We start from the raw sequence: 14,306 nt of genomic DNA on the forward strand, positions 1-14,306 counted from the left end.
TCCCATCCCTCCCATAACCCAACCCAGTCCTCCTTAGTTGTATCCCTTTGGTGCCTGGCATGCCCCCTAGATGCCCCTCCCAGGGGAGGTGACCCCTTGCAGTTTTGGTGCAGGCAAGAGACAATGGGCAAGTTGTATGTGCCCATTGGGCATATGGAATTTTATGGACTGGCCATTGGCCTTGTGTTATCTATTTTCTTAACATATCATGCTGAATTAAAGCAGGTTCAAATTTGCATTTGCAGATTTCTTTAGTCATCAAATTGTTCTTTAAGTCAACTGTTAATCATGCACAAATAGTAGTGTAAGTCTAAAATGATGTTAGTATGGCATGGATTGCATGTGGTCCATGGAGTATGTGCACTTTGACAGTATGTGTTCCAGACTTTGGTGTCTACATTTTATGGGTGTCATTGTCAACATCAGTTTTGACTATGTGTGTGACATGAAGTTACAAACCTTTACTTCTTCACATCAGAATTGCACATAGGTCATGTGTGCTAAGCCATCTTAAGTACAAGGTGTGTATACGAATCTGTGATTGCCGCAATGTACGAAAATGTGACTCTGTATACGTAATGACCAACAAGTTGCAAATAAAAAGAATTGTTAAAAAAAAAGAAGTGCACATAGGTCATGCTTTCATATGTCAACATAGTGCAAGGGTCACTAAGTACTACAGTTTAGGAGGAGCATGCTGCACATGTTTGTGATGTACATAAAGATATCTGTCTCATCGATACATCTGGGTAGTTATGGAATGTGAGTACATGGTAGTGACTTTAGACACACCCATGTACACAGAGTAATGATACAATACACGAATGTGACTTGATAGTGATGGACCCGTGTCTGTGTCTCCTTTAGATCTGGGAGACTATTGGCAATGTCAACCTTGCCACCGGTGGCATGCCACTATAGGTAAGTACATTTCATGGCTGTGTATTCATCTGATATATTTTCTGAGACCATGGTGAGTGTAAGGTGAGCAGTATTCTCACAGTCTTCAGACACTGTTGCCTCCAAGGACTCCACTCTCTGCAGTGATCAATGTTAGTCAATGTTTGTGTTGTCCTAATAGTTCATTGTATTCCAAAATAAATGTTTTTCATGCCATCCTGCTTTTGTTTGTGTACATCACGTGTATGGTGTTTTTTGTTTGTCCAAGCTTACCTATCATATTTAAACCACAGAGCAGTTGAGCATATGATTTGTGTGTAGGTTGTCCTTTGTGCATGACTGACAATGGTGTGTTTTAGAGCTATGCTTCATCCTGTTTCAGTTCACATGGAGCTGACCTAGGTGTGCTGTAATGTCTGTCACATTGCCCTGTGCAACATGTGGTAAGCTGAGTGGACAGTGAGTGCACAGGAGTGTTGTTGTTCTGTCTGCCATGCAGATGCCACTGGAGCCAGTGTCACAGCCATGCTCTCAGTTGACTCAAAGGGGAGTAGGTGGTATTTATGTTGGAAAGCTTAGCTGCATAAGATTTTGGCAAGGCTGACATTGCATGTGCTAAGCTGTCTCAAACAAGTAATGAGGTGAGAGCGACTGGTGTTTCCTACTTTGATATGGATTGGAGACTCCTAAGTAATGGAACCAGCACACATTTTGCATTTGTCATGGAGTGTAAGGTATGTGTTAAGTTTTTGAGCAGGTCTTGTGTATGAGACATGAAGTAGCCACATTGTCACATTGTGATTGGTGTTTCATGCAGGGATGTGAATCAGAGTATGCAAACTCCTAACACTGTTTTAATCCTGAACAATGTATGGTAGGAATACTTTGAGGTGAGATGGATATATCCAGCTAGACATGATTGGATTATGGCAGGTGATGAGAGCTGTACTCTCTAGCACTATTGTGAGATATGAGTGGAGCAGTGCATTTCCGAAGTGTGAGGTTTATTGTTAATGTGCATAATTCAATGGGGTTATTGTGCATGGGAGTCATGTGTGTATGTGACAGGGCCACAGCGAGACAATGTTAAACTCTTCGGGCCCAATTCACAGAACTAATTTAAGACAAAATCCTAAACTTACTACCATTTTCGTATTCACAGAAGGCACTTACTCATTTTGGTATTCACAGAAGTTAGGAGTCCTAACTTTAGGACTCCTAATTGCCTTCTGTGAATACCGAAAGTCTTAAAATTGGGATTTTTCTCAGTTTAGGAGTCCTAAAGTTAGGACTCCTAACTTTACTACTACTAAACTGAGAAAAATCCTAATTTTAAGGCATTCGGTATTCACAGAAGGCATTTAGGAGTCCTAAAGTTAGGAGTCCTAACTTTACTACTACTAAATTGAGAAAAATCCTAATTTTAAGATGTTCGGTATTCACAGAAGGCATTTAGGAGTCCTAAAGTTAGGAGTCCTAACTATACTACTACTAAACTGTGAAAAATCCTAATTTTCAGACTTTCGGTATTCACAGAAGGCATTTAGGAGTCCTAAAGTTAGGACTCCTAACTTCTGTGAATACCGAAATGAGTAAGTGCCTTCTGTGAATACCAAAATGAGTAAGTGCCTTCTGTGAATACCAAAATGGTAGTAAGTTTAGGATTTTGTCTTAAGTTAGTTCTGTGAATCGGGCCCTTCATATGTGACAAAGTGGATAAGTGTATGTAAAAGGTATACAACATTTGTGTACTTTAGGTTGTGGAATGGTTAAATGTTAGCTATTGTCTAGTTTATGTATGTTTTTTGTTGCATCAGTTTATGCATCTGTTTTAGACATGACAATCTGTAGAACTTAAGCAGAGTATGGTGGGTGTGTGGTGATTTGTGAATAACTGAGGAAATATCCATTTAGCAATGTAAGTGCCTTGTCGTGAGTTGTGGTGATGTTTGAAGTGTGTATGTCAGAGTGTGCTGTGATGCTGCAAGTTGTGATATGATTGTATTCCAAGAACTTATTGAGGGTGAAACTGGTTAGGAGCGTCGTCCATTTGACATGTTACGTTTGACGTCTGCTGAGGCGGTGATGAGTACATTACATTGCATGCATGTCAGGTATGTGAGAGTTGTTGTGTACATAGTGATGAAGAATGGTGCTGTGCATGTAGGGGTGGATGTGAGAAGTGCAGCGCCAGTGTGAGATTGTGATAATGTTGTTTGAAGAGTTTGAGTACAAGGCTGTAGCTTCTGTGGCAGACATGTTTTTCCATCGAGCTGCACCAGAGTGTACCTATGAGGTTTGTATGTATGTTAGTATTGAAAGTTGAGCATGTACTTTGGGATAGATGTGAGAGGGGCTATGCATGCACAAGTAGAGTTCATGTAGGCCATGAGATAAGGTTGCTTTGTACATATGTGTAGATTTGGTATATGTAAGTCGTCATAAACTGTTGCCTGAGTAAATGTTAAGATGTAGAATATGTTGTCTGCAGCTTGCTGTCTGCCAATGGATGTTCATGACTGATTGTTTTAATGGTCACTTTGAGTACACTGTCATATGCAAGACCTATTGGCATCGCTGGAATAGTATGCTCTCCCTAGCTTTGCCTTATCTGAGTTGTGTGTTAGCATATGTGGTGATTCACCCATTGTACTTGTTTATACTCAGTTACTGTTCATTTTTGCCCTTGAAAACTGACCTATGATGGATGTGGATATTGCTAAATTTGAAATGTCATGATTCCAGAACATTGGATGACAGTCTATTCCTTAGAGGAGTACAGCCCCATCAATGTTCAAGTCATGGATGTGTGTTGTTGTGCCACATGGGGTCTGAATACTCCAAAACGCATTGCCACACTTGCCAGTACACTACTACACATGCATTGGTATTGCTGGCATTCTGACTTTGAATGTCTGTGGTAAGGGGACAGCAAGTGAGATGGAATCATTGTAATGATATCTCTAGTTGTGCTGAGGAAAACACATTGCACTGCGAGCAAACACACGTGACACTGGAACAGTATAGCTACTTCCATAAGTGTTTGCATCCTCTAAATTTGTATTCCTCTGATCTGTTGCAAGGGTAGCCCTTATGTATGTCCATGTGTGTTTCCATTGTGCCTAATTGATACTGTCCCAGGCCCTCATGGTACTATGTGTTTGTTGAAGGTCTCCTTGATGTTTCCATTATTTTTTGACAGTGTCTCTGTGCCAAATGTATACAAAGCAGACTTCATTCTGCACATGTCCTTCATCCTCACAAGATGTACCCATATCCCCTGGCTTGAAAATGACTATGTCACTTGTGTAGGTGAGACACAGATTGAGCCACACTCCCAACATCCTCACCCGTGCTTGCAGCTTATCTTACCCAATGATCTGTGCACCAGACACACCAACACTGTTTGTGAGTCGTAAGCCATGAGACTCATGCACACTCTGAACATTTACAATGTGCTTATTATTTAGAAACACACACTACAGCCTGATACGGTAGATGCTGACTTGCTGTGAATGACATTATCTAAGGATGACCATAGACGCATACAGATTGTGAGCTGTGTGCAGCAGCATCAGTCCACACATGGTTACTGTATCCTACATTTTTGTTGGCTCATGCATTGTTCACATCCAAGATGGATTTTGTACAACAATTTCCATGACAACTGTGACAAAACCACTTTTGTGTTGTTGTATTTTGAGACACAGAAATCAGTACAGAGGGGCTTGGTCTGTGGAAATGTGTGTTGTTATGGCCAATATCCTCTGTGCTTTAATGCACACAGACGCATCACAATGACATACTATTGTGAAACATTGTAGTTCAGTTGCCTTGTGATGTTTCAGTGTGTGTTGTTGTGGAGTAATGCATTCAGTTTGTGATACATACATATGTGTGGTCATGGCAATTCCTGTTCCACTGTAAAATGTGTGTTTCCCCTAGTAAATGGTAAGTGTACCTACCTGATGATGACATTCCCTCATTGTCCACACACGACATGCTATGGACTCATGTTCTAATTGGGATCACGATGATGCTCAGGCTCTCAGAAAGTAATTGGCACACAATCTGTTATCATCTCTTTTATTCTGGCCTCTGTGCTTTTACCTGTCATTTTTTTTCAAAGCACACTGCTGCTGATCAAGGGGGTGATGTGTAGGTCAGACTGTCCAGATGTGACTTTCCAACCCTGCAAGGTCCCTACATACAACGCATCCTCCCTGCACCTGCAATGACCTGAAAGTGATGGTTGTGTGTGGGAGATGACACTACCTCTGTCAAGGCACGTGAGGCAGTGCACCAAGGTGATTAAGCTCCAAAGGCTGTCCCCCGGCCTCAAGTTACGGCACAGCTGGTGATCGGAGAAAACCCTGTCACCACATTGCACAGACGTGCTGGTGATTGTGTAAGTGAGTCAGTCTCTTTGTGTGGTTTACAAAGGTTCATCAATCTTGGCCCACAGGTGACCCTGGTGCACCAGCCCATCATCCAATGCCCAATTGCCATCATTGCCAATCCAAGGGTATGTTGAACACTTTCTGATTGGACTCAACACTCATAGGTCTGTATGGTCTTTGGACCCCAGTCATGTGTGTCAGCCCAAATAGATTACTGGGGGTATTTGCCCCACAACCCACAATTTTTCCTATAGATTGCTGTGGGTATTTGCCCCCACAAACCCCAATTTTGCATATAGATTACTGGGGGCATTTGCCCCACAAATTCCAATTTTGCACGTGGGGTACTGGGGGTATTTGCCCCACAAACCCCAATTTTGCATATAGATTGCTGGGGGTATTTGCCCCACAAACCCCAATTTTGCATACACTTTACTGGGGGTATTTGCCCCACAAACCCCAATTTTGCAGATAGATTACTGGGGGTATTTGCCCCACAAAACGCGATTTTGCAGATAGATTACTGGGGGTATTTGCCCCACAAACCCCAATGTTGCAGATAGATTACTGGGAGTATTTGCACCACAAACCCCAAATTTGCATCAAGATTACTGGTGGTATTTGTACAAAACATGTTTGCAGCTACACTCCTAGGGGTATTCGCCACCCAATGACAAGATTGCCTCAAAATTGCTGGGGGTATTTGCCACACTTTCAATAATTTGGCTAATCATTGCTGGCGGTATTTGCACTCAACACCAATTTTTGCTCTGTATTGCAACTACTTTTGTGTTTGTTTATTTATGCATTCCAGCAGTATGTACTCAACCTCTAGGTATTGAGTCACTTAGCATGTGCACCAGTTATATTGTTAACATACATATTACTAGGTGGTTTGGGCCCAAAACAACAATTTTGCATATAGATTGCTGTGAGTATTTGCCCCCACAAACCCCAATTTTTCAAATAGATTACTGGGGGTATTTGCCCCACAAATCCCAATTTTGCACGTGGGGTACTGGGGGTATTTGCCCCACAAACCCCAATTTTGCATATAGATTGCTGGGGGTATTTGCCCCATAAACCCCAATCTTGCATGTAGATTGCTAGGGGTATTTGCCCCACAAACCCCAATTTTGCATACACTTTACTGGGGGTATTTGCCCCACAAACTCCAATTTTGCAGATAGATTACTGGGGGTATTTGCCCCACAAAACGCGATTTTGCAGATAGATTACTGGGGGTATTTGCCCCACAAACCCCAATGTTGCAGATAGATTACTGGGAGTATTTGCACCACAGACCCCACATTTGCATCAAGATTACTGGTGGTATTTGTACAAAACATGTTTGCAGCTACCCTCCTAGGGGTATTCGCCACCCAATGACAAGATTGCCTCAACATTGCTGGGGGTATTTGCCACACTTTCAATAATTTGGCTAATCATTGATGACGGTATTTGCACTCAACACCAGTTTTTGCTCTGCATTGCTGTGAGTGTTAGACCTCCACCTACCAATATTGGAAGGATATTGCTGGAAGTATGAGCCTCCTGCCCCCCCTTTGTGTCTGAATAGCTGGAACTATTGCCCCCACCCCAATTGCCTCTACATTGCTGCAAGTATTCCTCCACCCCCAAATTAACTGTAATTTCGACACTGCTTCATCTTCTGTTGTCTTTGGTGGGGTAGTTACGTTATTGTATATGAATAGGTGTCGGACTTACCTCCTGCGACGATCGCGTCGGTTGGGGTGGTTGTATTCTCCGTAGGCGTATAGTATAGGGATGACGTGAGCGATCGGATACATGGCTGCACCGTCTCGTTCGCAGGAATCATGTTGTGGCACGATTCCGTCCTGAAATACTCTCCTTCCGGGTGCTCTGACGTGTTGGTTGTGGCGACCGATTCAGCGCAGAGGAAGTACGCATCGTACTTGGGTGTTTAGAGTCAACCTGTCAAAATGCCTCCAGATGACTCGATTGTACATATCCGGAGGCTTCTCGCTTGGAAAATTAAGACCGATTCGATGTGACCGAGTCATTCGGTAAGTGAAGGGTTTACGGCATCGTACTGCGTCGTTTGTTTAAACCGGGTCCCAGCACGATTCAGTTGGATGGTTCGCCTCCGGACGGCTCTGGGATGGCCTTCCTGAAGAGATCGTAATCAGCCCCTTACTATCTTTGAGCTCCTTTATGTCTGTGTGTATTGGTACTTATATAGCACAAAAGTAGCTAAAAAGCACCAGAGTGCAGGACATTACATGGGGGCATGGAGGGGGTTCCCCTAACAACAAGTAGGGACTCAAGGGCTTGATAACAGGGTCCTGCATACGTGCCCAAACAATGCTCAAAAAGAGAGGTATGCTGTTCCCCCAGTCGGAAAACAAGATAAAAGGATAGGTGGAGGGAAGTCCTCTTTGTCGGAACTAGAGTCCTCACACACCCAGCAAGCTAGGTGTCATGCTTCATCATTTGGACTTGCTCCTCGTCGGGTTAGCGCTGCAATACCCGACGGGCACCCATAAAGGGGCACTTTAGCGGAGATATTTTATTCCGGCCTTTTGGTGCGTGGGTGTGAGGGCCCTAGAGAACAGTGTAGATGTGGTGCAGGTGAGTGGCGTTAAAAAAGGTTGGATAGTCCACATAAACTCTTTATTCGGATGGTAATCCACCTTCTTAAAAACAAACAGAGTGGCTACTCTCTGGCTCTATGGTCCAGTGAAGCTTAGCTCATCTCATTTTGTGTGGTCGACATGTTTCATGTCTCGTGGTCAATACTGATCCATTGCATTTCATCAGGACCTTGTGTTACAATACTATCTACACATGGTGGTGGTGGGCAATGAGGCTCCTACCTACCACACTTCTTGGAAGCGAGCATGAAGCCCCGCCAATCCTAGTGGTAACCTACACAAGGAGGATGACATAAGGAGACAATATGCAGTCACTAGATACTTCAATCTAGCTGACAGATATACATGCCCCCCCAAAAAGAAGGGGAAGAATAACACCCCTATCTCAGCTGTCCAATACACGGTCAAACTTAGTATTTAGTCTGACCCCTGATCAAAAAGGAGTACTTAGGGTTAAAACAGTCATTTAAAATTAAAAATAATAAGACTGGACTACAGACAAGGTTAAAACCGGTTAAATGGAGAGCATGATGATGGATCATATACAAAAACATTGTTAAAGTATTGCCCAGAAGAGGAGTCAAAGCATGCAGGAGATGACTCACCTAATGAAGGGATACAACTCACTCCATACAGTTTATTGGGGCTTCAGACAACAAATTCAAGGTGTCCTGTTAAAAAGAAAGCAAGTGTAAGGAATACAAATTAAGGCTGAGCCTGTCATGTGTGGCGCCAGCCTCATAGCTCTGGTAACCTGCCCCAGAATTGCCTTGGAGCAGGGCTGTAAGAGGCACGCCTGTGAGGAGAAGGTGGGAACACAGACCCTCGCATCCCATGTCATTCGAGAAAGTGTACCCCTATTTTAAGGATGACTATGCTGCACCGAGAAATAGCTACTCCTCTGAAGATAGTTCTGACAACAGCAGGGGGGGTCATCTAACAGTGACTCAAGTACTGGTAGCTGGGGTAACCACAACCAACATAGACCTAACTACCAGCCTCACCCTAACTACAACAATGGTCCGTTTTTTCAGGGAACGATTCCACCACCTTGGCAGTACCCACTATATCGTCAGGGCCCACCACAGTACTTCCCCATGAACAACTGCCCTTTTTTAGGCAGAGGTTGGGGCAGAGGAAGAGGGCGAAAAAGAGGAACACAGAAGGGTGTCCAATGGCAAGATCAGACTCCACACCGTAGAGACCCAGAGTGTGAGGAGGGGAAAAAGGGCTTAGTTGTCAACCTCTCGAACAAGAACCTGACAAGCACAGAACAAAGAGTCCCGGAAAAGGGCCTGGGATTTGTCCCCACTCCTAAGCCTGACAAATTCAATGAGATGTGTGAAGTGCAAGGATTCTTCAGGAAAGTGCGCCTCAAGGCTTTCTTTCAAGATAGGGTCTCACCTGACCTTGGGGACTCAGGCATATGCAACCCCTCAACATTCACACCCAATAACAGCATGATCCCTCCTGAAATTCTAACTTTTGAGAGGGCCGTACTCAAAGAGTTGTCCGGCCCCACAGGACCAATCAATTCCACAACCTCTCCAATGAAGAGAGGGATGCTGCCATGGCATTGGCCAATGACACCAGCATTACTATTAAGCAGGCCGATAAGGGCGGGGCAACAGTTATCCAGCTCACTACAGACTATGACAGAGAGTGCAGACGTCAGTTAGGGAACACCCGGCACTACACACCCTTGTCAGTGGACCCTACACCTAGACTCACATCTGAGATAGCGACAATGGTCCTCGAGGCTGAAAACAATGGCTGGATCACCAAGAAGGAAGCGGATATCCTCATGATCAAAGACCCAATAACACCGTACTTCTATACCCTCCCTAAGATCCACAAAAACACGGCACCGGTCCCAGGGAGGCCTATAGTGTCGGGGATAGGGTCACTACTAGAACCACTGTCTAGGTTCTGCGACCACTTCCTTCAGCCCCTGGTTAGGAAGATACCATCATTTGTACAGGATGCTACAGATATCCTTCGGATTATTGACAACATTGTGAGTATGGATGAGGTCAATCTCCTGATAACACTTGACTTGGAGGCCTTATATACTAACATTCCTAGCAGCCGTTGAGGCCAGTTTGCTGAGGGAAGAATGGGACTCACCTACTCCGGTCTCCTTCATAATGGGATGTGCTACGTTGAGAACTTCTTTGAATATGAGAAACAACAATTTCACCAGTCCCAGGGTACTTCTATGGGGAGTACCTTCGCCCCTAGTGTGGCTTGCCTGTACATGGCAACATTTGAAGAGGAGGTCATCATGAACCCCACTAACCCGTATAGAAACAACCTGACCCTGTGGAAGAGGTTCATAGATGATATCCTCATCTTCTGGAGGGAGACATGATGACGTGCAAGGCATTCTGTCAATGGATCAATACCCAGAATGCTTTCCTCAAATTTTCCCACACGATATCAGACACAAGTATCCCCTTTCTTGACCTCAGGATAAGACTGAGTGGTGAGGGACTGAGTACAACCCTATATAGGAAAGACACTGACAGAAATAGTCTGCTTCTATATGACAGCCACCACCCTCTGTCACTCAGGAATAACCTACCATTCGGTCAGTTCCTCCGTATCAGGAGGAACTGCAGTACAATAACTGACTACAAAACGGAGGCCTTACACCTAGAACAGAACCTTAGGGAAAGGGGCTATCCAGCACGTCATGGCAGGAATTCCTACAAGAGGGCCCTGAATAACCAGCGGGAAGCCCTACTTCAAGCCAAGACCAGAGAACAGACTGATGTCTTAACGTGTGTTACTTCATTCACACCACACTCTACACAAATCAAGAAAATCATCAATAAGCACTGGGGCATAGTAAACACAGGAGAACTACATCTCCCTAAACCCAGGTTCGCTTTTAGATGCACGCAAAACCTAAAAGACATCCTGATGCACACCAGGCCGAGGCTCAAGGAATCATTGACCCAGAGGACCATATGGAACTTGCCACCTGTAACTGGGCACTATCCCTGTGGCTGTTGCGCAGTGTGTGAGCAAACTAGAATAATCAAACAAATCCCACTGACTGACACGTTCACATGGAAGTTAAAGCGACATACCAACTGCAACACACCCAAGTGCATCTACATGTTGACATGTCCTTGTGAAAAGAAATATATAGGGATGACAATGAGGGCTGTAAAGGTGCGCATCACAGAACATAAAAGCAGTGTTAGATGCATGAAAACGACTACCAGACTGTCTACACACTGTAAAGACCACCAACATTCTGCAGAATCCCTTAAGTGGGTGGTTCTTGAGGCACATACTAGGATCACACAGAGGGTCCTCTTCAAGATAGAACAGAGGTGGGTACAACCCCTCTCTACCAGCATGCATGGTTTTAATGAAAATATTCCATGGGCCGCCCTAACTAGGAGATAGACACCCCACAATAGTTAACAGGACCTCTGGCCCGGGGTGGGTCTACCTATCAGCCTATGTCGGTGGAGTGTGGTCCGCACTTCAAACCCAATGCACACGATCTTTGTCTAACACTCCTACATAGCCGCATACCAGACACATGATTAGGATAGCGTTTTTTGAACAATTCAGGTATCTGAGGGGCCGATAAACCTCTGCTGTGAAATATAGTAGTTATTGCCCTGTCTGCACTCCTGTACTATTAGGAGGGCTCCCTAACTGGTGCAGTACTCAACTAATCGCATGGCGAGCTCACACATGCAAGACATTATCGCTACTATACGATCGACCCGGCTTGTGTTCCCTTGCCCTGTCCGCACTCCCCTACTATTAGGAGAGCTCCCTAACTGGTGCAGTACTTAACTAATGGCATGGCGAGTTCATACATGCAAGACATTATCACTACTATGCGATCGACCTGGCTTGTGTTCCCTTGCTTTCCTGGATGCCGGTACCCCAGGGCAGAAGTGTCGCGCTGTGACACTGGGGATTACTGGTGCGAATTCCGCCCTTAACCACACTATAAGATGGCCACAGCTCTATCTCGGCGCTTAAGCTTTACGCGACCTGGCCACACCCCCCTTCTACCACATGATGCATGGTGGCATGACGTTGTCCACCAACGTGATGGGCTGAGTTGTTTCCGGATCGCCTTTATAAACATCGCTTCGATGGCAACCAGGTTATCCGGTTTCTTGTGGCTGCACGGGCGGGAGGTGTACCGGTGCACGTCTCAATGAAGACAGGTGAGTGAGGTTGTTGGTTTGGGATGGTGGAGGTACAATTGCCAGGAGTGTGCTGTGGACTAAGTGGGTCTAGGCATGGGGGGAGGGTTGGGGATGCACCACCCACCCCAGTATTCTGGCTATTGGTTTGACATGTGGGCCGCCACAGGGTTGCTAGGTTCCCGGTATGTTTTCACGGCTGGTGGCGAGGGGGGACCTTCACTTTCCGTTTTACACCCTGCTCGGTCACGGTTGGTGGGTCTCCGCTGCCACGGGCTCATGGGGACTACCTTGGGGGCGGACGCAGCACACAGCCTCGAATGACATGGGATGCGAGGGTCTGTGTTCCCACCTTCTCCTCACAGGCGTGCCTCTTACAGCCCTGCTCCGAGGCAATACTGGGGCAGGTGACCAGAGCTATGAGGCTGGCGTCACACATGACAGGCTCAGCCTTACTTTGTATTCCTTACACTTGCTTTCTTTTCTACAGGACACCTTGAATTTGTTGTCTGAAGCCCCAATAAACTGTATGGAGTGAGTTGTGAGTGAGACTAAATACTAAGTTTGACCGTGTATTGGACAGCTGAGATAAGGGTGTTATTCTTCCCCTTCTTTTTGGGGGGCCATGTATATCTGTCTTGCGGCGTTACTTTGGAACCGGCTTCCTCTTTCTATTAGAGAGATCCAGACTCATTTAACCTTCCGCAAGGCGATTAAGACCTGGCTTTACCCTCCTGTTGTATAAACGCCCTTCTGACATACTACTCTCCCGTGTCTCTGATCGCGCTGGGACGCCCCATTGCTGGGGCAGCTATGCGCGCTACAAATCTGCTAAATAAATAAATAAATAAAATAAATAGATTGAAGTATCTAGTGACTGAATATTGTCTCCTTATGTCATCCTCCTTGTGTAGGTTACCACTTGGATTGGCGGGACTTCACGCTCGCTACCAAGAAGTATGGTAGGTAGGAGTCACATTGCCCACCACCAGCATGTGTAGATAGTATTGTAACACAAGGTCCTGATGAAATGCAATGGATCAATATTGACCACGATGCATGAAACATGTCGACCACACAAAATGAAATGAGCTAAGCTCCACTGGACCATAGAGCCAGAGAGTAGCCACTCTGTTTGCTTTTAAGTAGGTGGATTACCATCTGAATAAAGAGTTTATGTGGACTATCCAACCTTTTTTAATGCCACTCACCTGCACCACATCTACACTGTTCTCTAGGGCCCTCACACCCATGCACCAAACGGCAGGAACAAAAGATCTCCGCTAAAGTGCCCCTTTATGGGTGCCCGTCAGGTATTGCAGCGCCGACCCGACGAGGAGCAAGTCCAAATGATAAAGCATGACACCTAGCTTGCTGGGTGTGTGAGGACTCTAGTTCCGACAAGGAGGACTTCCCTCCACCTATCCTTTTATCTCGTTGTCCGACTGGGGGAACAGCATACCTCTCTTGTTGGGCATGAAGGGGGTTGGCAGACAATCTACAAGATTGTGTACATCAAGGGGCCGATAACAATCCTGGAAAAAGGCTGTACGAATCATTGTACGGAGCGTTTTCCCCGTACGACTCGTACCCGGTAAACTTTCCATACAACCTAGGAAGTACGATTCGTACAGAAAGCCTATTTCCGTACGTTTCGTACAAAAGCCCGTACGGGTCAAAAAAACCTACGATTCTGATCCGGAACAGCTTGTACGCGACGTCCGGACGTATTCAGGCAGCGGTTTCCGGCCCAGCAAGTATGAATCGTCCCTACGTCGCTCCGCACGGCTCTTTTTTTACGGGAGCCAAACACAGCCGGAAAAGCAGAGTCCCACGCGAACCGCAACGCAACGGAGCCCCGGTACGCGACGTACACGCCATGAACCCCGTCGTACGTGTCATCCCGGTTCTCTTGGCCTACGACCTTGTGCACCGCACCCGACGCACACGCCGCAGAAGGTGAGAACAACACCCAGGGTACAGGGTGGGGGTGAGGGGCAGGAAACATAGCCCATACTCAAAGCCAAACCTATAATATGTAGGCCATACATTACCACCATGGTCTGGTCACTTGGGGGGGCGTGTCCAGCAACCCCAGCGTACCGCAAACAACGGAAGTGGACGTGTACGGTGCGTGCCACACGTACCCCTACGGCACAGTAGAACAGTGATACAGACCGTACACA

Source organism: Triturus cristatus, chromosome 5_1, assembly GCF_964204655.1.
Source record: "Triturus cristatus chromosome 5_1, aTriCri1.1, whole genome shotgun sequence".
Taxonomy (NCBI): Eukaryota; Metazoa; Chordata; class Amphibia; order Caudata; family Salamandridae; genus Triturus; species Triturus cristatus.